Consider the following 24,128-nt stretch of genomic DNA (forward strand, 5'->3'; position numbering starts at 1 on the left):
AATTTTGGAGGGCTGGGCAAGAGATTTACATTGACTTGTTGAAAATGATACAAATATTTTGGTTGCCTGTTTTCTTGCACTTAAGCCTATTCCTATAAATTCCTCTAAACATTCTGTTTCTTTAAATAAATTATGTAATGCACCCTGCCTAACGATTTTCCCCTACAATGTTTTTTTACTTGAAATCAATGTGCTCTTTATATCAAAGGACAGTGAACACATAAAGCCTTGGGATCTGAGGGGTGGTTTTGGAGAGCAGTGCTCGGGAAGAAACTGATTCCCCTGGGAATTTTTTTCTTCTGTTGTACACTAAAAATTAATTTAATTTAATTCAGAAGATAGATGAAAATGGAAAACCACTGTGAAAGTCTTTTCCATACAGGGCAGTAATGGTGGCATAGCACTAATCTAGAGAATAACTAATCTCTTTTGATGAATGGGACATAAATAAATGCATTCTAATCAGACCTTTTTATGCACTTCATGTCCATCTTTTATTGTTTCAGGGTCACTTTAATACTGAAGAATTTTATAAATGAAGCTGTCATATATAATATAGACTCTCACAGAGAGACACTAACTCTAAATTCATCACTGAAATCAACCTGAGAGAATATTCTTCTTAACTAGGCATTTTGTGAGTATACAACTTAATATTTCATTGTGATATATAGTCAAGAATTCTGAACAAAGATGAATATAATTTATTCAGAGTCACCTTCATGCAAATGGAAATTTTGGATGATAGTGGAAATGCTTATTTCTTAATCATAGTTTCTTCATTTTCCCTGGTAGTCCTAGGGGTTCTGACACAAGATGCTGGTAGTAAAAATTAGTATTGTGTGGTAATAAATATATTCTTGTGAGATATCCTTTCCTTTTGCAGTTGCTTTTTGGAGATTTTTTATAATTGTGACCACTACAAAACTACCCCTCAAATTATTTCAATCTGCATTATCTATTCATGTAGGTTGATATTATAATATTTTCCTGTACCCATGCAAGTCATGACAATTGTTATTTTGGAGATTTTTACTTTGTTATTAAAGTGCATCTTAATATAGTTGAGAAGCCTTTACTGGAGATGGTTGTGCTTTCAAACTTTTACTAAAACTTATATATTCAGAATCATCATTGGACAGCACACCTAAAGCCTTAGAAATCATTTAAAATGACAAATTGTATTAAAAAATACAACATAAAATACATGTGATAAAATACATGTGATATAGAAAATATGTGACTTAAGTATCCAAAAGAAAATCATTTATATTTGCAGACTAAATTCTGTATTGTTGTTTATACTGCTTGTATGAGGATGATTATTAGCCAACCAATTTATGAATCAACCAATTTTGTGAATCTGTAAACTTGAGAATCCAGACTTAGAGAGGGAGTAGGGGACAGAATCACTATTTTGGACACGCTGATTTTATTTGATATTTTATATTCTCCGCTAATTGGTTTATCATTCCTAACTATTTTCTTCTTCTTGATAGGTGGCATATTCTCTCCTATTAACTTTGGGTTTGGTTACATGACTTGTTTTGGTTATTAGAATATGGGTGGAAATGAAAGCATTCAGTGAGCTCAAGTTTTAAGAGGCTTTATGGGTGTCCAGTTGCCCTTTTAACTCCTGTCCGTGAACTTCCAGAATAACACAGAGTCTCAGCTCAGTGAGGAGAGTAAGAAATAAATATTTGTCCTTGAAAGCCATTGAAATATTGAGACACACACACACACACACACACACACACACACACACACACACAGCTATCATATGAGGTACCTGTAATATTTTCATTTCACAGATGAGGAAATTAGAGTGTCAAAGAGGCTTAACCTTTTTTCCATGATCACATTGCTGGGAAGTGGCAGATCTAACCTGGATGTCAAAATATTTACACTGAACCCAGCTTCCTAGGGTAGAAGTGTGGGACACGGCAAGAGCACTGCCTGAAAGTCAGAAAACACAGATTCTAGTCTTAGAGAAATCACTGAGTCTTTTGCTCTGGAAAAGGCATATCAACAGAGATCTCTGTTGGGTCATAATTCCCTTTCAGGACTCCTGTTTTCTCTGATGAGTAGACTATGCATACAATTGCCATTTACTGAGGATTTGCTGAGTAAGATGGTCCACAGTAAATATTAGCCATGGGCCTCTAATTTCTTTCAGAGACAATGCTATTACTTTCTAATATAATGAAAAGAAAGCATTGACTCTCAATTCTCAAAAGGTTTATATAATTTGTAAGTTGTAGACTATGAGTAATCAGATGTTCAGAAATGCTTTAAGAAACTCCAGCAATAATGTCAGCTTCTACTCTGTGGTGGTAGTTAATGCACTTCCTCAGCAGAAAGAGCTGAGCAGCCAGTGTCTTATCTGAGTAATTTAGGCCAAAATTGTGGGTTTTAAAAATATGCTTGAATATCATGGATATTTATGCTAACTCCCATTTCACTGGAGTCTTACAGAAAGATCCTATAGTCACAGATTAATTATGACTAACTTAAACTTTTAGAAGAATGACTTCATTCATGTAAATGAGTATATGGTATAAATGAAGCTTCCTTTGGGTCACGATTCACCTTTTCTATCTTCTCCTTGCCACAAATATAATTTTTCTCTTATGAATCATCATATACTCACAGCAAGGAAGGCGTCACAACATCACCAGTGTCATCAAGTCTTATTCTTGGTACCCTATAATCAGGCTATTTTGTGGGCCTGTTTCACTTATTAGTTCCCACAAAGACAAGTAACAGGTTTTCTCATATACTGTCTCCTTTCTACATAAGAATACCAAGATCTTTCTGAGTTATCAAGAAATCTTAGTGCCTTAGAATTGCTTCTGAAACAACTTTCTTTGGCTTCCCTTTCTTTTTGTTTCTGTCAGATCAGAGATCTTTATTTCTTAGCTGAAAAGTTTTTAAGTTTCTCATGGCCAGTGCAAAATTGGTTTTTGAAAACACTTGGAAAAGAGTTACCATGCAGAGTTTTCTAGAAAACATCTACCTGTGCAACAGAACACGTAAAAATCCAACTTTTCTACTTACCTGCCACCCCACTAGAAATTCTGTTTTCATTCTTCTGTTTTTAAAGTATGGTCTCTAAGCATTTCCTTTCATTGAGTGATTAAGGAAGTAGTAGCTCATTAAACTCCCACTAGCTATGTTTTTGTGTGTGTGTGTGCAATCATCTGATTTATAAAAAGATGCAACAAAATTCAAAATGATACAAAATATCAATTCCAAAACAACATAAAAAAGTGAGTATGTTTCACCATACTCAGCTCATAACAGAACAAATGGGTAAGGAGAATAATTCATGCTATAGCATATTGCTATTTTTACTGGAAACCGAAAAAGTTGGTAAAGGAAGGCAGAGGAACTTTATCTTTAGAGTGTCAGAATTAGAACCAAGGGGCTCCATAATCATCCGGCATCCATTCAATGTTGTACCTGTGGTTAGAAAGGTACATGATGGGAACTCCAGAGATCTTCCAGATCCTTCATTTAAGGTCCCGGTCAACTGTGGCCACATGTAACACTTGTGGTGAGTTACTGTCTGTACTAAGCAGTCGTCTGTATAGGTTCCTTTGTGTGTGCATGGTAATCATGCAAATCTTGGATCTTTGGCAATCCTTAGAGCCACTTGATACTTTTGCCCCAATTTCTCAATTTCAGCCATTACACAGTTATACAAGGGATACACTAGGCATAGAGACAGTCCATCATTGATTGTACTAAGTCAAGTTTGGCTTTAATGGAAAAGTTGATAAAGTTGGTATCAACCAGGATGTAGTAAGGTAGGCCCAGCTGTGTGTTATATTGGAAGAATAAGCAGGAAAGATGTTGGGGGGACTTCTCTTTCCTTGAGTGCACTGGGATCTTTTCTTTCTTTCTTCCTTCCTTCCTTCCTTCCTTCCTTCCTTCCTTCCTTCCTTGGCTTCAATCTATCCTTCTCTTTAAGCCCCTGATCTCAGAGACTAATCGTTCGCTTCATGGTAGCATACTTTCTTGCTTTCTTTTGCTTCCCCTTGTTCACATCACCCTCTTGTTTCTTCCCAAACTCCCACTAGTTATTAACATCCATTGGGAATTAGCTTATCAAATGATTTTAAACCATGCTGCTATCATACTGAGTGAATCTTCACTTTGGAAACAAGGAGAAAAGAGTCACTTTGCATGCACTGTAATCCAGGGACTGTGATAGGTGTCTTAAATATATTATCACTTCTAAACTACACAGCAGTTTTAGATGTCAGCACTTGGCAAGTATGTAATTTTCCCTTGTTCACAGGGGGCCAGGACTCATACTCATGATGCCTGACTTCAAAGCCCATTGCTCATCCTACTGTGATGGTGTTCTAAAGGAAAGTGCAGTATTTCCAGGCTCAGTCCATGGCTGAGAGGCTGAGAGGGTAGCTCACCATACCTGAGGAATTCAGGACAAAGAAGTGGGGGTGGTGGAGGAAAACCAAGGGAAGGGTGAAAATTGGAGGGGAGACAAATGTGGCAGAGGGGAGATGAGAATGTCATGATGATATTTTCTCTCTGCACCATAATTTTGCCCAGAACAAATCCTCACTATAAGAGTATTTTTATAGCAACCTTAACTTCATAATATACTTGGTCATATGATGAGAGTTCTCATACATGATTACAAGTTTCATTTTTGAGGACTTATAGAAATTATCATCAGACAATGAAATCTTGAGACAACATAACTCAGCATGATAAGTAGTCTTTAATGTCACACAGATTTCTCTTTTGGAGTATCTTCTCTCCTTACACTGACAATATCCACACCTACTTTCCAAGAAAATTTACCATCTCTGTTGAACATCTACCATGAAGAAAGCATTCTTAACCTTGGCCCTGTGGCCTGCCCCCCCCCCCCAACTCCCCCAATAGCTTTCTCCTCTCTAGATAGTTCTCTGTAGTACTGGCCTTTCTGCTTCCTGACTTTCCATAAAAATTTGTCAGTCACATGTTCTGTCTTCTTGTGGACCTAAAGAAATCCATAATGTCTATGGATAACATAGGTGTACTTGGTCAGGGGTCTTCTGGATAAGATATCTTTAAGCTTTAATGAAAATAACCTTTGACCTATTGGAGTCATAGCATTTGAAAGCTAAAGCAAACTTAGAAACGTCTAATGCAAATCCATCACTTTTGAATGGCAAAATGAGGCCGAGAGAAATTCCTAGAATTTAGATCACACTGTCAAGATGATGAGATGGCAATTATTACTTCAGAAATGAGGAAAGAGTAGTATATAGAAAGAAATGATTCAATTGAGGCTACACAGAGGATCAAAATGGAATGGGTTTCCTTTCACCTACCTGTCTTCTGAGTTTACTTTATTTTTCTTATAAAAGTTGCCTCTATCTTTTCAAACCCTTTTTGGTTGAAATTTCATGTATATCTGAACCCTGGAAGTAGTGGTAGCTGGGATGGAGGATAAGGAGAATTAGGGAGAACTTGCCCTTAGATTTTAGTTGCATTCATTTTATGTCACTCCTACCTTTTTAAAGTAATATACTGATAATGATATGACTTGCCTAATATGAAAAATTCACAATGAACTACTGTCAGTGTCACATTAGTCAACTTTTGTGAATAGAACAGCTTTCCAATCAGGAACTTGATTTACCATTTGGATTTTATAGTCTTCCTAAGCAACAATAAATACTAAATGCTATAAACCAATAATTCCTAAGTTAGCTGTAATACTAAAATATGCTACTCATAACATTTACTTTCCATTTGTTAGAAGGAAATTATTAAACATTAAACATATCTTTTGACTTTGCTGTTTCTGTACTGAATAAGAATGTTCAGTTCTAAAAGGTTTGGTAATAAATTCATAACTGAAAGGTAAAGAAATTTGTGTGAGCAATGATATGATAGAGGTTAGATTGGGAGTCCAATTCTTGAGCAGAGTACAGATTCTTATTACGAAAGAAATTACGGAGGTCAAATGATTTCAGCTGATTGACTTTCTTTTCTTCTAGTCCAATTTCTAATGATATCTTCCAACAGGTGTTATAGGATGAGATTTTTATCTTTTGGCTCATGTGGTATTCATACCTACTTTTCTACAAAATATCCAGATTAGAGATTTTGATTATATTTTATGTTTTATGATACAAAAGTTGTAGCTCTGTCTTAGGAATTTTTTATATTTGTGGCTCTCCAAGTTAAAGATTCACTACTTTACTATGTTTATTCTTATAAAATAAAAATAGTGAATATGGAATGTTTACTATTTACCAGGTGCTGTGCCCAAGGCTCTACATGTATTGTCTATTTAATTTTCATATAAACCAGCAAGGTAGATACAATCATCATTCTCCTTTTAAAGATGAGGAAACTAATTTCACTCATATGTGGAATTTAAGAAACAAAACAAATGAACAAAGAAAAAAAGAGACAAACAAAAACCCAGACTCTTAACTATAGACAACAAACTGATGGTTACCAGAGGGGAGGTAGGTGGGAAGATGGGTGAAATAGGTGTTGGAGATTAAGGAGTGCACTTGCTGTGATGAGCACCCGGTGACGTATGGAAGTGTTGAATCAATATATTATACACCTGAAACTATTGTAAAACTGTATGTTCATTACACTTGAAGTAAAAATAAATAAAAATATAAATAAATAAATTTTCATTAAAAAATAGATGAAGAAACTGAGATTTGGAGGGGTTAAGTAACTTGCCTGTAGTCCCCAGTTTCAGGGAGGAACTGAAACTAGTTGCCTGACTTCAGACATGTGCTCTTATCTCTTGGGCTACACTGGTCAATGGATAAAAAAAATGATGAGGAGACTAGGTGAGGACTAACACATTAAAGCTGGGCAGAGAGAAAGCCTGAAGTCACATCTAATTCTCATTCTTATGACCAGTCCTAGCTCAAAATAATAGTCTTTGCTCTGTTGAAAATATTCTTACTTCAAGAGTAGATAAACTTTTGGCTGGTAGGAAGTACAATGGAAGATTTTCTTTCATTGCTGATATCCAGTCATTGCCAAGTTCTGTTGAATCTTTTATCTGAACTTTTCTGAAATCATTTCCTCCCCACTGCATCCTCAGTCCCACTGACTTAGTTTAATAGGCCCTCTTTAGGTCTCATCTAGTATCCTCTCGCTAATCTCTCCACCTGCCCACTAAGTCCATTCTATGATATTCCTTCAGTATCAAGAGTAAAATCAGATGCAGCTTGTCACCAAGTTGCTTATGGACTTCTTGAGAGATGACATATAAATAAGCAATTACAACACAATGATAAACCCTTGATCTGTTAGGAGGAAGTATGCCCTGTGAGAGCATAGAGAAGTCAGAATTTCAAGAGGAGAGCCAAGGTAAAAGGTAACACTTAATGGAATTGCTAGTTACTAATAGTGGAAATAAAAATAAAACATTCTACTGATAGTTTCACTACTAATAGTTTTTGAGCTATTCATTTGTGTCAGGCATTGTTTTAAGTCCTTTACATACACCATCTCATTTAATCCTAACCGCACTCTGCAGTAGGTATTATTATTATCCCAGCTTTACACATGAGGAAACCAAGTATTAAAGGGTTTAAGTCATCTACCTGGGGTTACAGAACTAGTAAGGGATCTAAATAAGGCAGTCAGAATTCATTACTAATTTTATTTAGAGGGGAAGAAGGGGTGAGGTATTATGTATATTGCATTTGAGGAGTAGAGCTGTTCCAAAGGCAGTAGGTCTGCAGATCTCAGGTTCAGGAGATGTGGAGTTGGGAATCATCAGCCTATAGAAGTTATTTGGTGCTAAAAATGTTGATGGAAATGCCCAGAAGAGTGTGAGTTAGAAAAGAGGAGGTGCAACGAGAGAAACTTGGGGGGAAAGGAGAGGTAGAAGAGTCACTTACAATATGTCAAAGGATTATCACAGAGGATTGTTATTTGCAGGTGGAAACAGCTTGCATGGCTTGGCACATAGGAGTTAGAAGACGTCATCAATTGTCCTGAAGACTCTGCCTTAGCTCTCTCTTTGTCCAAAGAAGCTTACTTCTCCATTTAAGACTACATCATAGTTACTGGCCTAGTGCCCTCTGTGACTCAGTATTTGTAACCATCTAGAGCACAGGTCAGCAACTTTTTTTGGAAAAGGACAGATAGTAAATATTTTTGGCTTTGTAGACCACATAATCTCTGTTGCAACTGTTGAATTCTGTCATCTATTGTAGCGCGAAAGCAGCCATAGACAATATGTAAACAAATAGATGTAGCCGTGTTACAATAAATCTCTATTTACAAAAACAAATGATGGGTTGGATTTGGCCACTGGGCTTTGGTTTGTTAACACTTGATCTAGAGATGCCCCTCTTGGTTGGGTGTCCTTTCAGAAATCCTTTCTCAGCTCTGGTCCTTGCTTCATTAAACACTTAGCTCCAGATAGTTGAATGTTCTTGAACATCTTCTTTATTCCCTCTTTATCTCCTCCTTCTGATTCATTCCCTAGTAAGCTTCTCTGGGGAAGAAATATTTTTAGTAGTTATTGTGAGAGCAGCTCCATAGGAAAAGCTAAGATAAAAACTGTCGTTAACTGAACTATGTTAATGTGAAATGCATAGCGTTTTGGTGATCTGCTCTGTTACTATTCTAGTTTCTTAAACACTCACCACCCCACCTTACCAAAACAAAATTCAAAATGATTTATTACAAAATGAATTTGGTCCATGTTTTAGACTGCAGTGGACTTGTACTTAATATGACAAACTAGGTTTTATATGTTACGCAAGGAGTAATTTTGATTCTAGTGGAAAAAATTCTTTGGGTGTGTTTTGCTTCTTTGAGAATTTGGTAGTTTTGTGAAATAAAGGATGTCTAGCATTTCTTAGAGGGAATCCCCATGGAGGACACATGCAGCAATTGCAGGATTACCCTGAGAATTGAGGAAATTCAGCTTACCACTGAACATTTTAACCAGAAAATGAAAGTATCCATTGCATCTCAGTAGAACTTAAAATTGGAAAATAAGTACGAAAAAAGTTTGCTTCCTGGGAAAGCAAGATTTCAGAAATATTGGAAATCTGCTAAAGCATCAGTTTTCTCCATAGTCCTTATCTTTCAGGTTTTTGCTATCAATTACGAAGTGCATTCAAATCTCCTTTTAAATTGAAAAATCCTTGCTTATATACATTGATCTTTACACCAAGAGGGCTGATAGAGTAAACCTGACTTTCCAATCTTTCTAATCTTAATTGAATTGTTTATATAGCATTTCAAGCCTATTAGCAATTAAGCATACACTCTTGTGATGTGAGTCGAGGAGTAAAATACAGTGATTTTTGTGTCAACTCCATTTGTCATAAGAAATCAATGTATGACCAGCAGAGCCAGGAAAACACTGACATCCTTTTATGGTGGACATTAATTTCTATGGCAGATAGTGTAGACTTGTGCTGCCCTGTCTCCTACAAGGAGGGTCTTGCTGTCCAGCTATGGGGAAACATTCAGCAGAAAGTCTGAAGATGTCAGCTCCTTTAGGGTTGGATTCCGTTGAAGTCCTGCCCTTCCAGAACAGCTCCCCACTGATAATTGCATGAGATGTGGTGGTGGTAATAAAGACCAGACTGCCTGATGGGGGACATCCTGTTAGACAATACTTGCTCCAGAGGTCCCTGCCAGCGTTTACAATTTAACTTCTCTTTCTGGTCAATCTTGGTTCTACTCCTTTCATCCACAGGCTTTATCCCTCCCAAACATCTTGCATCCCAAACTCCATCTCAACATCTGCTTGCAGAGAACCTGGTCTGCAGTAGCAGATAGTTGATCAGTAATCCTCACAGTCTCTCAGTGGGTTCTCCAAGAGGAATGACTTGAAACATAAACCAAAGGTTGGGTAATCTAGGAGCACTTTCTTTTGAGCAGACAGTAGAAACTGCTAGAAATCTGAATGGTTTGCTGTCTTTGCAAAAATATATATATATATTTAGAGTTCTGGTATACGAAGTTTTAGTGGAAAATTGATTTTTCTCCATTTTTCCTTCAGTTCTTTCTGTACAGCAGGTCATCAGTTGCCACAGCTTCTGTGCACCCAGTTATTGCTTAGGCTTCTATGGCACAAGCTGGATATGGGGTGTAATATAGGAAAGAAGAGGAAGATCAAGTGCCAGGAAAACTCACCCAGTTTGTCCTTGACGGAGGAGACAGTAGTTCCCAATTACAGCCTCAAGGGATTTGCCAGTTTGGGTTCAATCCAGCCCCTTCAATCCTGCTTCTGTTGATATGTGGAAGGGGCTGATGTTTACTGAAGACCTATATGCCCTAGGCCCTTTACACATGTCATCTCATTTAACTTTCAAACAAATATACAAGTTAGATATTTTAGAACTGAGGAAATCGAAGAGTAGAGAAATTTGAGTGACTCGCCCAAGATCATTTGATATTTCTGACAGCAGAGAAGCTGGTGAAGAGTGAGTGCTGAAGCAGTATCACTGGTTTTTTGTTACACTCATTCTTCCTTCTTCCTTAGTAAGAGAAATCCAAGTTTTAGCCAAGTTCATTGTAACCTTAAATATAAATATCTCTATTCATTCCCAGTACAATCAGATAAAGTTCTCACCAATGAGATGTAAGTAGCAGTGTTGTGCTGGACTGCCTAGAAGTCTCTTTTAAAAGAGGCAATAAGGTTTTCTTCTTTTTTCTTTTGTCCTGATGTCTAGAATGTGGATGTGATGGCTGGAGCTGTAGCAGCCACCTGGACCATAGGATGATTTGGAGAATGAAAATCATTCTCTAAGATGGGCGAAGAATGGAGAGCTTGAGTATGAGATGATGCTGTGGTCCATCATTCCAGCTCTGAATTGCTTACCTCCAAATTCCTTATGCATGAGAGACTTAAAAGAGACAACTTCTTTTTCTTTTAAGAATGTAAGCCATTTCTTTGTTGGATTTTTTTGTTATGTGTAGCTGAACCTAGTGCTAATTGATGTGAATGCCAACATCTTTTGGCAGGAGAAGTCATTTCCTACTTGGAATAGGAGCTTAAAATGGGTCTATTGCACATGAATTTGAATATAAGGTGGTTATTTTTTGAATAACACCATTAAACTCCACATCTCTCTTCTAACAGTGGTATTTAGGAAGTAGCTCAGAGCCTTTCTGTTTGACAAATTCATTCCTCATATTTTTGTGTGACATACACAAACATGCTTTTAAAAAGTTTTTTTATTTAGAGGATCTCTTTTGCACTGCTGGTGGGAATGCAAACTGGTGCAGCTACTCTGGAAAACAGTATGGAGGTTCCTCAAAAAATGAAAAATAGAACTACCTTAGGACCCAGCAATTGCACTACTAGGTATTTATCCAGAGGATACAGGTGTGCTGTTTTGAAGGGGCACATGTACCCCAATGTTTATAGCAGCACTATCAACAATAGCCAGGGATGCCTGGGTGGCTTAGTCGGTTAAGCATCCGACTTCAGCTCAGGTCATGATCTCACAACTTGTAAGTTCAAGCCTGCATCGGGCTCTGTGCTGACAGCTCAAAGCCTGGAGCCTGCTTCAATTCTGTGTCTCCCTCTCTCTCTGCCCCTATCCTGCTTGTGATCTCTGTCTCTCGTAAATGAATAAATGTTAAAAAAAAAAAAAAAAAAAAAAAAAAAAAAAAAGCAATAGCCAAAGTATGGAAAGAGCCCAAATGTCCATTGATGGATGAATGGATAAAGAAGATGTGGTGTATATATACAATGGAGTGTTACTTGGCAATCAAAAAGAATGAAATCTTGCCATTTGCAACTGTGTGGGTAGAACTAGAGGGTATTATGCTAAGCAAAATTAGTTATATAAAGATAAATATCATATGACTTCACTCATGAGGACTTTAAGATACAAAACAGGTGAACATAAGGGAAGGGAAGCAAAAATAATATAAAAACGGGAGGGGGACAAAACAGAAGAGACTCTTAAATAGAACAAACAGGGTTGCTGGAGGGGTTGTGGGAGGCGGGATGGGCTAAGTGGGTAAGGGGCATTAAGGAATCTATTCCTGAAATCATTGTTGCACTATATCCTAACTAACTTGGATGTAAGTTAAAAAACAAAAACAGAACAAAACAAAACAAAGCCACATCTTAAACTCACCAAATTGTACCATTAAATATGTATAGCTTCTTGTATGTCAATCATTTGTCAATAAAGTGGTTTTAAAAAAGTTTTTTTATTTAAATTCTAGTTAGTTAACATACAGTGTCATGTTAGTTTCAGGTGTACAATGTAGTGATTCAACACTTCCATACAACATCTGGTGTTCATCACAAGTGTCCTCCTTAATCCCCATCACGTATTTCGCCCATTTCCCACCCACCTCCCCTCGGGTAACCATCAGTTTGTTCCCTATAGTTAAGGGTCTGTTTCTTGGTTTGACTCACTCACTCTTTTTTCCCCCTTTGTTCATTTGTTTTGTTTCTTAAATTCCACCTATGAATGAAATGATATGGTATTTGCCTTTCTCTCACTGGCTTATTTAGCTTAGCATAAAAACTCTCTAGTTCCACCAATGTTGTTGCAAATGGCAAGAGTTCATTCTCTTTTATGACTAATATTCCATTGTGTGTGTGTGTGTGTGTGTGTGTGTATGTGTGTGTGTATGTGAGTGTATGTCTTTATCTATTCATCAGCCGATGGACACCTGGGCCTTTCCCATAATTTGGCTATTACATAAGGCTGCTATAAACATTGGGGTGCATGTATTACTTTGAATCCATATTTTTGTATTCTTTGGGTAAGTACCTAGTAGTGCAATTGCTGGAGTGTAGGGTAGTTCTATTTTTAACATTTTAACATTTTTAACATTTTTAACATTTTTTACCATTTGAGGAACCTCTACTGTTTTCCAGAGTGGCTGCACTAGTTTGCATTCTCCCCAACAGTATGAGAGGGTTCCCGTTTCTCCACATCCTCACCAGCACCTGTTGTTTCTTGTGTTGTTGATTTTAGCCATTCTGACATGTGTGAGGTGATAATCTCACTGTAATTTTGATTTGTATTTCCCTGATGATCAGTGATGTTGAGCATCTTTTCATATGTCTGTTGGCCATCTCTATGTCTTCTACTGAGACGCAATGGATACTTTCATTTTCTGGTTAAAATGTTCAGTGGTAAGCTGAATTTCCTCAATTCTCAGGGTAATCCTGCAATTGCTGCATGTGTCCTCCATGGGGATTCCCTCTAAGAAATGCTAGACATCCTTTATTTCACAAAACTACCAAATTCTCAAAGAAGCAAAACACACCCAAAGAATTTTTTCCACTAGAATCAAAATTACTCCTTGCGTAACATATAAAACCTAGTTTGTCATATTAAGTACAAGTCCACTGCAGTCTAAAACATGGACCAAATTCATTTTGTAATAAATCATTTTGAATTTTGTTTTGGTAAGGTGGGGTGGTGAGTGTTTAAGAAACTAGAATAGTAACAGAGCAGATCACCAAAATGCTATGCATTTCACATTAACATAGTTCAGTTAACGACAGTTTTTATCTTAGCTTTTCCTATGGAGCTGCTCTCACAATAACTACTAAAAATATTTCTTCCCCAGAGAAGCTTACTAGGGAATGAATCAGAAGGAGGAGATAAAGAGGGAATAAAGAAGATGTTCAAGAACATTCAACTATCTGGAGCTAAGTGTTTAATGAAGCAAGGACCAGAGCTGAGAAAGGATTTCTGAAAGGACACCCAACCAAGAGGGGCATCTCTAGATCAAGTGTTAACAAACCAAAGCCCAGTGGCCAAATGCAACCCATCATTTGTTTTTGTAAATAGAGATTTATTGTAACACGGCTACATCTATTTGTTTACATATTGTCTATGGCTGCTTTCGCGCTACAATAGATGACAATTCAGCAGTTGCAACAGAGATTAATGTCTGTTCATGACATTTTTTAATTGGATTATTTCTTTTTTGGGTGTTGAGTTTTATAAGTTCTTTATATATTTTGGATACTAACCCTTTATCAGATATGTCATTTGCAAATATCTTTTCCCATTCCATAGAACGTCTTTTGAGTTTTGTTGATTGTTTCCTTGGCTGTGCAGAAGCTTTTGATCTTGATGAAATCCCAATAATTCATTTTTACTTTTGTTCCCCTTGCCTTCAGAGATATCTATAAAGAAATTGCTATAGCCAATATCCAAGAAGTTACTGCCTGTGTTCTCTTCTAGGACTTTTTCACATTTAGGTTTTTCATCCATTTTGCATTTATTTTTGTGTATGGTGTAAGACAGTGGTCCACTTTCATTCTTTTGCATGTTGCTGTCCAGTTTTGCCAACACCATTTGTTGAAGAGACTGTCTTTTTTCCTATTGGATATTCTTTCCTGCTTGGCCAAAAGATTAATTGACCATATAATTTGTCAGTTCATTTCTGTTTTCACAAACATGCTTTTAACTGACATTGTTTTGATTGACAGGTATTAAACTCATAACATTCAGAGTTGCTGCCAGGGATGCGAATCTTTAGTTTCTAGTTCCTACACTCTGTGTTCTCTGCATCCTCATTAAAATGGCAGCTTCCACCAGTTGTATTTTTAAAAGAAAACAGCTTTCTTTTGCACATATTTTAAGAAAAACAAGAGGCTTATTCTCTTGACCGAGGGGAAAATTTTAACATAGCTGGGTTGACTGACTTGATTTCTAACCTGTGGCATTTTTGTTCTGAGGATACCTCACAATGAAAATGGACACTACAGTAAAGCAAATAGAGATCAGAGTCAGGGAATCATTGGAATGAATGTTTGCATCTGACTCTTTGATTACAATAAGCAATGTGGCCTAGCTGGAGAATGCTGTATTTTCACAATTGACAGACCACACAGCCTGCAGCAATCAGCAAAGGGCAGCTTATTTTGAGCACAAACATCCGTCAGACTATGATGAGAAAAGCAGAACTGCAATCAGTGGCAGGTTCTTCAAAGAACTGTTGATGAAAAATGGATTTTACATGTATCAAGTGGAAAAGAAACTGCAGTTCATTTTTTAAAGTCCCATTTACATGAACAACAACACTAGCAACATTTCTGAACATGAAAGAGAGTGATACAGTAATTCTATCATAAGTGGGACTTTTCTGTCCTCATCACAAAATAGTATACTCAGTCTGTGGCAGGAATATATTAGGTTTCAAAAAGGCAAGATAATAAGCAATTTCAGAGAAGGATCTTACATTTATTCCAAATGCCTTATGCAGATATATTTTTTCGTTGATATTATGATGGAAGAATTCTATTGATGTAACCAATAGAATAGAGATTTTTGATAAGATTTCCAGTCTTATCTACAGTAGTTCTATTCCATATGACTAAAAAATTAGAACTATTTAGCTCTTTGAATCTTTCCAGTGAATAGTAGAGCATGAAAGCTCTGTAGGCTCAAAGTTTGTTTTTTTTTTTTTTTTTTTCCAACGTTTATTTATTTGTGGGACAGAGAGAGACAGAGCATGAACGGGGGAGGGACAGAGAGAGAGGGAGACACAGAATCGGAAAACGGCTCCAGGCTCTGAGCCATCAGCCCAGAGCCTGACGCGGGGCTCAAACTCACGGACCGTGAGATCGTGACCTGGCTGAAGTCGGACGCTTAACCGACTGCGCCACCCAGGCGCCCCTAGGCTCAAAGTTTTTGATCTGAAGAGAGAGAAAAGTTGTTCAAGTAGGGATCTTTAACTTTCTTTAGATAGTATCTCCTGCTGTGGTTATGAGATTTTTGGTTTTGATATGTGCTAGAATATTTGGAAGTTTTCCCTAAAGTGGCAGAAAGAGAGGCTACTTTAAGCACTGAATTTCTCTCTCTTTAAGGCCTAGTAATTATGTAAGGAGGCATTTAGAAGAGACCTGATCTTGGGCCATATAGGCTGCTCTGTTTGGTTTTGTGCCTCCAGGGGAGCTATGGGAAGAAAGCAAGGTCATGTATTGGCTTGGGTTTATAGCATATAGAGTCTATTCAAAAGCATGAGCTCTCTCTTCTGTCTCCCATCTCCCATCTGGTAATTACTAGATCAGGCATTGGCTTTTGTATTTGGTCAATTTTTTCTGTTGAAGTCCATCAGCATGCATTGTTTCTCTTTATGGGTTTGCTGAAAAGTAAAATAAGCAATCCCAACTATCTGTCTCTTCAAAGAAGAGGAACATTAATACTTTGACCTAAAAGGACACTAATTACAAAAAGAATAATATGCATATCAAGTAAAATAAGGTCCCAATTTCCTTAGCCATGATAGACCGACACTTTTTTCCTTTTCTGTCATGTACAATTGTGGAGAGTCTAACATGTGGACTCTGGAGCACAGGCAAGAGAGCTATGTAGAGGTTGCTGTTCTGAAGGTGAAGTTATTTTTCTGTCCCTGATTATTCTCCCAGGGTTCTGTTTATATCTTATTTATAATTAGAGACATACATTGCAAAATGCTCTTGGCCAGTCACTCATTGTCTAATGCAAACATTTTATCTGAGCGCTCCTCCAATTTGTAGCACCCAAAGAAGGAGTGTTGTGGCCAGCTGCTGACAAAATCGTAAACATTTTCAGGGGTAGTTTCAGAGGAGGTCTGGGAATAGTTGCAGATGTATCATCCAAAGAGCAGTGTCTAGAAAAAAATACATCCCTCCATTTATGTATGTATGTATGTATGCATGCATATTTATTGACTGACTCAGCCCACCAAATAACCTGTTAGGCTGAGTACCAGCACTGTTGCCCTGGTTTCAAAAACCCACTTGATGGATCAGAAGCCCTGTAGACATGCCAACCTGAGCAGTTAAACTGGTAAATTCCAGGCTTTATAATGTGTGGACAGATGTTTGTGCTGTTAAAAATGTGCCTTGGCACAGGGAGAGAGTGGCGATCTGAATATTGTCTTCAGAGCTCCCTGAATTTCCTTGCAGGAGTTGAATAGGAAGTTGTACAGCTTGTCTGCATCAGTGATAGGGCCCCTTTATCCTTTTATTCTTTTGGGGTGGTATTAGCAAGCCTGGTCCCTCATGTCTTCTTTCAGTTCACTGTGTGGCATATTACATTGATAGCATGAGAAAAATATGCTTTCAATTCAAGAAGAATTCTAGAGGACTCACTTCGTAGACTTTATTCTCTGATGTATGTTGAATGACACTAGCAGTGAAACTTCAAACTGCTCATTTGGATAGGGCAGCCATTGTGCACTTGGATATGACTATTCTTTTTATCAAATCTCCTGTTATTTGCATTTATATGGTACTTTTCTTCTAAAGCTTTTAAAGCAATTTCAACTTCACAATACTTGGGCGAATTGGATCAGAAGAAATACACTTCATTTTGAGGTTGAGATAAAAGACAAATTGTCAATGGCTCTCCTTAACAGAGTACAGTGGGTGTTCAGTTTTCCCTGCACTGATTTTCCTGGAAGCCTCATGGATAAGATAATTAAAGAAGGGGTTCTGATCTCAGGGTCCAGATGCTCTGGGGGAAAGGGTTCATTGATAGGCTTCAGGGATCCTGTGAATGACCCTTAAGCCCTGTGAGAATCTAATAAATACTTTGCCCAAAATGCAGAGAGAATGTACAAAATGTAGTCCCCTCTGCATTTTGGGCTAAGGGTTTGCAAGTATTTATTAGATTCTCACAGGGCTTAAAGACCATTGCTTGGTTTGGTGCTCTGGTACATCTCAGTCAGTTGGTATGTTTGCTAAAAATTCTTGGCCATCCAGAAATTTACAGTTAGTAAGTTTGAGGTGGAGCTTTGGGACCCTAATTTTAACACCAAGTGATTCCAATTCAGTGAACCAAGAGAAACACTGGCCGAGCCCCTTGAGAAGAGCCAAATAAATAATTCCTGATAGGAATCTATGGAAAATATTTGTGGAAGAGATTAAAGTGTAAGGCCAGAAGGAGAGTTCAGAGACTATAATAGTGGTGTAGAATACAAGAAACTTTGTCATGCATTATAAAACAAAACTGTATTTCAAGAGAAGTTAGGCTAGGTCTTTGAGAGTGAATGATTTAAAATGGAAAATCAAACACCTTATACAGGAGTTTTAAAAATATCCAGAACAACAATGTTAGTAGACACAACATTGTTTTTAACTTTTTCATATCTGTTTTTTTGTGGCTTTTAAGTCTGGAAAATAGGAGCTGGTGGCAGGAAACAAATGCTCAACAAAGTCATTAAATATCAGTTATCTGGAAGTTGAAATCCTGTCATTAATTAGAAGCTAAGAAATAGCATAAAGAAGACCATTTCTTTGCATTGCTGGGAGAAATGAGTTAGCTGAACATAGTTATTCTGAAACGGCAAATTATTTTGGGATTTTCCATTTTTACAAACCCACGGAAATAGAAGATACGTAGAGGGATTCTATTTTGTTGAAGGGAGCACTTCTGTTTCAGTCTGTTTGACAAGAAGTTCTACGAAACTATTATTCTAAATATAGTCAGACCTGAACTGGGAGACCATCATATTTAGTGTTAACCAATGGGTTGACCAGCTGGAGGAATACAATTTATCCCAACTCCCCAGCTGATCTTCACAGTTTCCTTCAGGAGCCACTCATGTCAAGGCCAGACAAAGTCCTCCCGTGACTCTGTCATCATCTATCCTGCCAAATATACTTTGATGTGTATGGCACCACACTTAAGGAAAATTGCTTCATGAACTTTTATTTAAAGCCATAATAATGTTAGCTCTGTGCCGTCTTTGCTTGTTACTTTGTCATTTAGTTTGACTGTAAGAATAGGATGCAGTGGTGGTGCGTCAATTGCTCTGAAACCTCACTGCAATCTGTAAAGTCCTATATTGGTAAAGTACCTTTTGGGAAGTACACAGTGTCTTTTTGAAGAGATTCTTTTAAACTTTAACAGAATGTTTTTCTATAAATGTATTGACACACACTTAGAGTACAGAATACCGGAGCCTGGCAAGATCTTCTGAGAATACATGTGCGTGGCTGATGAAATGTCATGATTTGTTTGGAAAAAGCTTTTAGGAAATTAAATTGCATTAAAAGAGAAGTGAGCTTTCTTATGCAGGTATAATGTACTCTTAATGTAAAGCCACAGCAGATTATCCTGAAGAGAGACTTTGAGGAAAATAAAGGGGGGGCCTGTCTGAAGGAATCTCTGTCCTTCAGGTTGGCCTGAAGCAACTGAAGCCATCTTTCCCTGGTCCAGTTATTTTGTGATCCCGCTCCTATTCTTTTCATCCTGTCAACATCCCCTGCAGCCCTGACCTCTGCAAAGTCTCATTCATTGTTACACAGCCAGCACTAGGAAAGTACACATAATCAGCCTCCATAGATAGTTGTTAAGTGAATTGACAAGTGCATAAAAATCTCCATTAACTTTTCATCAACTTCTGGGTAAAACTCAGTCTTTACAATGACCTACAAAGCCCAGGCTGATCTGGCCCCTGTTATTATTTCTGATTTTATCTCTTAGCTTTCTCCTTTTTACTCACTCTGTTTCACCTATACCAGCCTCTTTGGTAGTTCCTTAAATAAGCCAGGCCTACTTCTACCTCAGGGTCTTTGCACTTGCTGTTCCCTCTGCTTGGAATGCTCTTTTCCAGTTATCTTTCTCTGTCTTAGAGGCTTCTTTCTTACTTCTAGGCCTTTTCAATTAAGTCTTCCTACGTCTTATCCTCTATTTCAGATGTCTATTTATTGACATGTAACAAACCGCCCTAAAAGTTAGTGGCTTAAGTAGCAATGATTTGTTATTTAAGATAATTCTGCAGATTCCACATAGGAATTCCACATAGGAATTCTGTTATTCCACATAGGAATAACATTCAGCCAGAAGCTCTGTTGTTATGTCTCAGTTCTCCTCTTATAGGATAACTCACCTTCCAGGGCCTTTTCATATGGCTCTCTCTCCAGCAGAATAGTCAGGTCTTGCTTAAATCATGGAAGCTAACCTTAAAGTAGGAGTGTTCCAAGAGGATAGCCTTAAGATGAAGGACTTACCAAACCTCAGCTTACATCATACTTACAGATGTGTCATTGGCCAAAGTCAGTCCTGTGCCATGGCCAGCATCATTGTGGGAGGAGTTTACACAGGGTGTGAACATCTGGAGGTATTGTTTACTGGAGCCTATCAACTAACAGTCTACCCCACTCTGCTCTTGGCCCCAAGCGATTCATATTCCTCCCACCTGCAAAATATACTGACCACCCCTGAAGACTTCCCAGAGTTTTGTCCCATTGAGGCCTGTAGCTCAGGCTTGAGGACCAGGATGATACCATTGAGATTAGGTCCAGGTGTGGTGGAACAGATGCGTGCAGTTCCTCAGGTGCCACTCCTAGAAGTGTTAGAGTTATATTTAGTTATAGCTGACTATAACTGAATCTGCAAGATCATTCTGTGCCCCTCAGCTCCTACTTTAGAAATGCAACATACATCTTCCTTTCCAGTGGTCGATAGGATTTAGTATGCTTACCTAAAGGCTTACCTTCTTATGCAATTTAAAGATTTTCTTCTTGCTCTATTCTCAGAACAGGCATAGAGGATCTCATTGTTATATTGTAGTTCTTCCCTTTGATAACTGCCAGTTTCCTTTTTACTTTCTCCTCCCAGATGTTTCTGTTATCTATGACCCTAAGACTGTATATACATTATAAACAATCCAAAATTTAGTGAATTAAGTAAACAGTAATTCATTATTTCTCAATATTTTCTTAAATGTGTTTACATGTAGGTTAGAGCTCTGAAGGTGCATCGTGGTTCTCCTCCCTCATCACCATCTCCACTTTGGTGTCATCACCCAGGGCCTTTGCATATGGCCTCTTTATCCAAGGATAGTCTGGACTTCCTTACCTCATGGCAGCTGGATTCCAATAGAGCCCACACAGAATCTGCAGGATTTTATAAGGGCTAGGCCTGGAGCTGGTGCTTCTGCCCAGTATATTAGTTAAAGCTAGTTATGAGGCCAGCTCTGATTCAAGGGAGGGGAATATAGACCTCGTCTCTTAAGGAGAGGAGAGGGAAGAGAATACAGGGAGGGGAGAAATTGTTGGTGGCCATTATTGGGGACTATCTACTACAACCCTTCTTCCTGGTTTTATTTTCTCCTAAGCTGCTATTACTCTGTGTTTATCTTTTTTATTATCATCTCCTACACTGATATATACTTTAGAAAGTCAAGGAATTTTGTCAATTTTTATTCACTGCTGCAAATGCCCAGAATATTGCCTGTCACATAGTAGGTTCTTAGATATTTTTTCTTTATATATTTTATAATGTTCACTCTTCTAGCTGCTGGGATACTTTTACTGCTGTCTTTACCTTGGTGTTTATTATCTATGTAGTCCCTCATGGCAGATTTGAATGCACTGTGTCAGTATATGTTCATACATTTGATTTTTGCTGAGTCTGAGCCCACTTGCTCTGAATGTATCTTTGGGAGTTAACTCTGGTATCATCAGATTCCTCACCTAGCCTGAGTCTTCTGATATGGAATGAGGATGAAGAATTTGTTGTGCACTTGGCTGGCCGGCCCTGTTGCCACCTCAGGCTGCTTTTGGTCTGCCCTGTCTCCATATCCCTGGATGCTCATTATAAAGACTGATCTTTCCATAGAGGGGAAAGTCACATTTTCTCCTTTGTGTTTATATATATACATGTAAATATAAAATTATATTAAATAATATGAATATACATTTAAGAAAAGGACAGGAAAATAGGAGTAAAGGACACACATTTTAGATTTCATATCATGATTAAGTGTAGAAATATCCCACATTCTGGGATTCTGAAGAATTCTAAGTGCAGGCACCTGATAATATTTGTCAAATAAAAAAAGAAGAATTAAAAATGTCAAAATGTTTAGGGTATAGGAAAACCAAAGGCTGATGTAAAACTGTCGATGTTTGTTATCTGTGTCTTTTCTCTCCTTACTTCATGCCAGTGTAATTTCTTCTCATTCTTTTTCTTTTTGTTAATGTTACAAAACATTTTTGGAAATTTCATTGTTTCAATTTCTATGCCTAAGTCTCAGTTCTCCAGTGATACTTGATTTGGCAGTATATGATTGTTTTAACTCTGGTTTTATTTGGCCTAAAGCTTGCTGGTGAAATCTTTGCAGCAGGGAACCACCTCCTGTTGCTTTGATACAATATTTTGTTAGAAGTAGAATTAACTGTATGATGGGCTTATGTCATAATGCCATTGGTGCCAGAAACCACCTACACAAATAAGCCTAATTTTTTTCCAAGTCACACCTCATGTAGCAATGAAAGACATTTGGGTGACACATGAAAATCATATTAATGGATGGTTTCATCTAGTGTCTGTAGCTGGAAATTGCAAATAAATTCAGTGACTGCTACGTGATTGTACAGGATGAAAACAGCTATTATTTGCTTATAGGGTTTCTGTTTAAGCAAGTGAAAGATCACAACCTTGGGATAATTGCTGGAAGGATTTTCTGGGTAAACTTTAAAATAAATAGTGAGAATGAGGAAGGTGAAACATATGAAGATATTTAACTAGTGTCATCAAAGCAAAAGTTGAGAAAGAAGATGGAAGGGTCCTGAAACATGTCATGAAACATTTATGAATTATTAAAAAGAAAACCATATTATCATCCTTACATCTCAAGAATAATAAAATAATACTATAATTTGAGAGCATCTATAAACTTTTAGAGGAGAGTGGAGATAGAATTTGATCATAAAGCTGATTGCTTTTCTGAAATAAAATTAGGGGGATACAAGCAATTCAGCAGATTAGAGTATTTAATCACATTTTCTTTGCTAAACAAGTTCATATCTCTACCAATTTATTTCTAGAAAGATAATTTAAAGCCTTGCTTATAAGTTGAAGTAAGAGGAATCACTAAGTATCCTCCATCAGAGCAGTTTCAAGCATTGTTCTTCCTTATCTACCAAGCTTGATTTAAGGAATCAAATCATGGGACAAAAAGGCTGGAGTTTTCCCTATATTTTTACTTCTTGAATTTTGTTTGTTTGAACACTAGTATCCGAATGAGGAGTTTGGTCAACATGAGAATTATAAAACAAGGAAGACATTCAACTGAACTTCCCTGATAAAGTTTATATGGTTTTAAGACCCTTTCAGTCTGTAGAATGAGAACCTACTCTGTCATTTTTTATTAGTGAAAATGGCCCTGTGGTATTCTGACCATTCTTTTGGCCTAGGCATACCTCATTCCTGGTGGCAAAGATCCATTGAACTGGAGGCTCAGTTATGTGTCCTCTCTGGGACATAGTTATAGTTTGAGCATTTTGGGGTCTTGACAGAGTGATCTCAGATTTGGAGAAATCAGGAGAAAAGGGAACATTGCTTCAAGAGTGTGTGCTGCTGGGAAATGTTCTTACCAGTCATGGAGAATTCAGGGAGAAAAATGGAATCATCATTCATAATCATTTGTTGATATACATATAGCACTCTTGAAGCACTAAGAGAGAAGGAGAAATGCCCACCCACATTCCTCTTCTTCACCCCCAAAATTGTGAAATAACCAGAGATGAGTTATACGATTTTGTTTTGAGAAAGATAGACTTAAGTGGATTTTGCGGAATTAAAATTCTTTATTGGCAACAATGAATGATGCTTTGTTCATTCTAAGACTGATTAATTTTTTACTATAGAAATATTAATTTGACATAAATATTTATTTTCTAATTATAGATTTAATTCTTGTCATTACCAATCTATAAAATATAGAAAACGTAAAGAAAATAACAATGACCTTTAAATCCTAAATCTAAAGATTAGAGTTATTAAGACTAGTACATTTTCTTCCAATATTTTTGAGCACACACACACACACACACACACACACACACACTTTGCATCATTGAGATTATAATGTCTGTATATTTTACATATTGCACTGTTTTTACTCACTGTATATTATGGACACTTTTATATCTTTACATATTCACTTAAAAAAGCCCAATGCGATTTCATCATAAAATTTATCATAACTTATTTAGAACTCAATTATTATTGGATATTATATTAAATTTTTATAAGTAATGTTATAAAATTTTAATGCATAAATATGTGTATTTTGATAATATTCTTAGATCTTACCTTTAGAAGTAGAAATACTGGTCAAGAAGAGTAAATATTTTCAAAATTATTCTTGATATCTGTTGTTAAATT

The 24,128-nt window shown here is 37.1% G+C and overlaps 1 pseudogene; it reads right to left on the bottom strand.

Annotated features, from left to right (window-relative positions):
- Window positions 1-3,413: 3,413 nt before the first annotated feature.
- LOC109253291 (rRNA-processing protein FCF1 homolog) lies at window positions 3,414-4,033 on the bottom strand (annotated as a pseudogene).
- Between the last annotated feature and the right edge of the window lie 20,095 nt (window positions 4,034-24,128).

The sequence above is a fragment of the Panthera pardus genome, unplaced genomic scaffold, assembly GCF_024362965.1.
Source record: "Panthera pardus isolate Hobbes unplaced genomic scaffold, ASM2436296v1 HiC_scaffold_24, whole genome shotgun sequence".
NCBI classification, from domain to species: domain Eukaryota; kingdom Metazoa; phylum Chordata; class Mammalia; order Carnivora; family Felidae; genus Panthera; species Panthera pardus.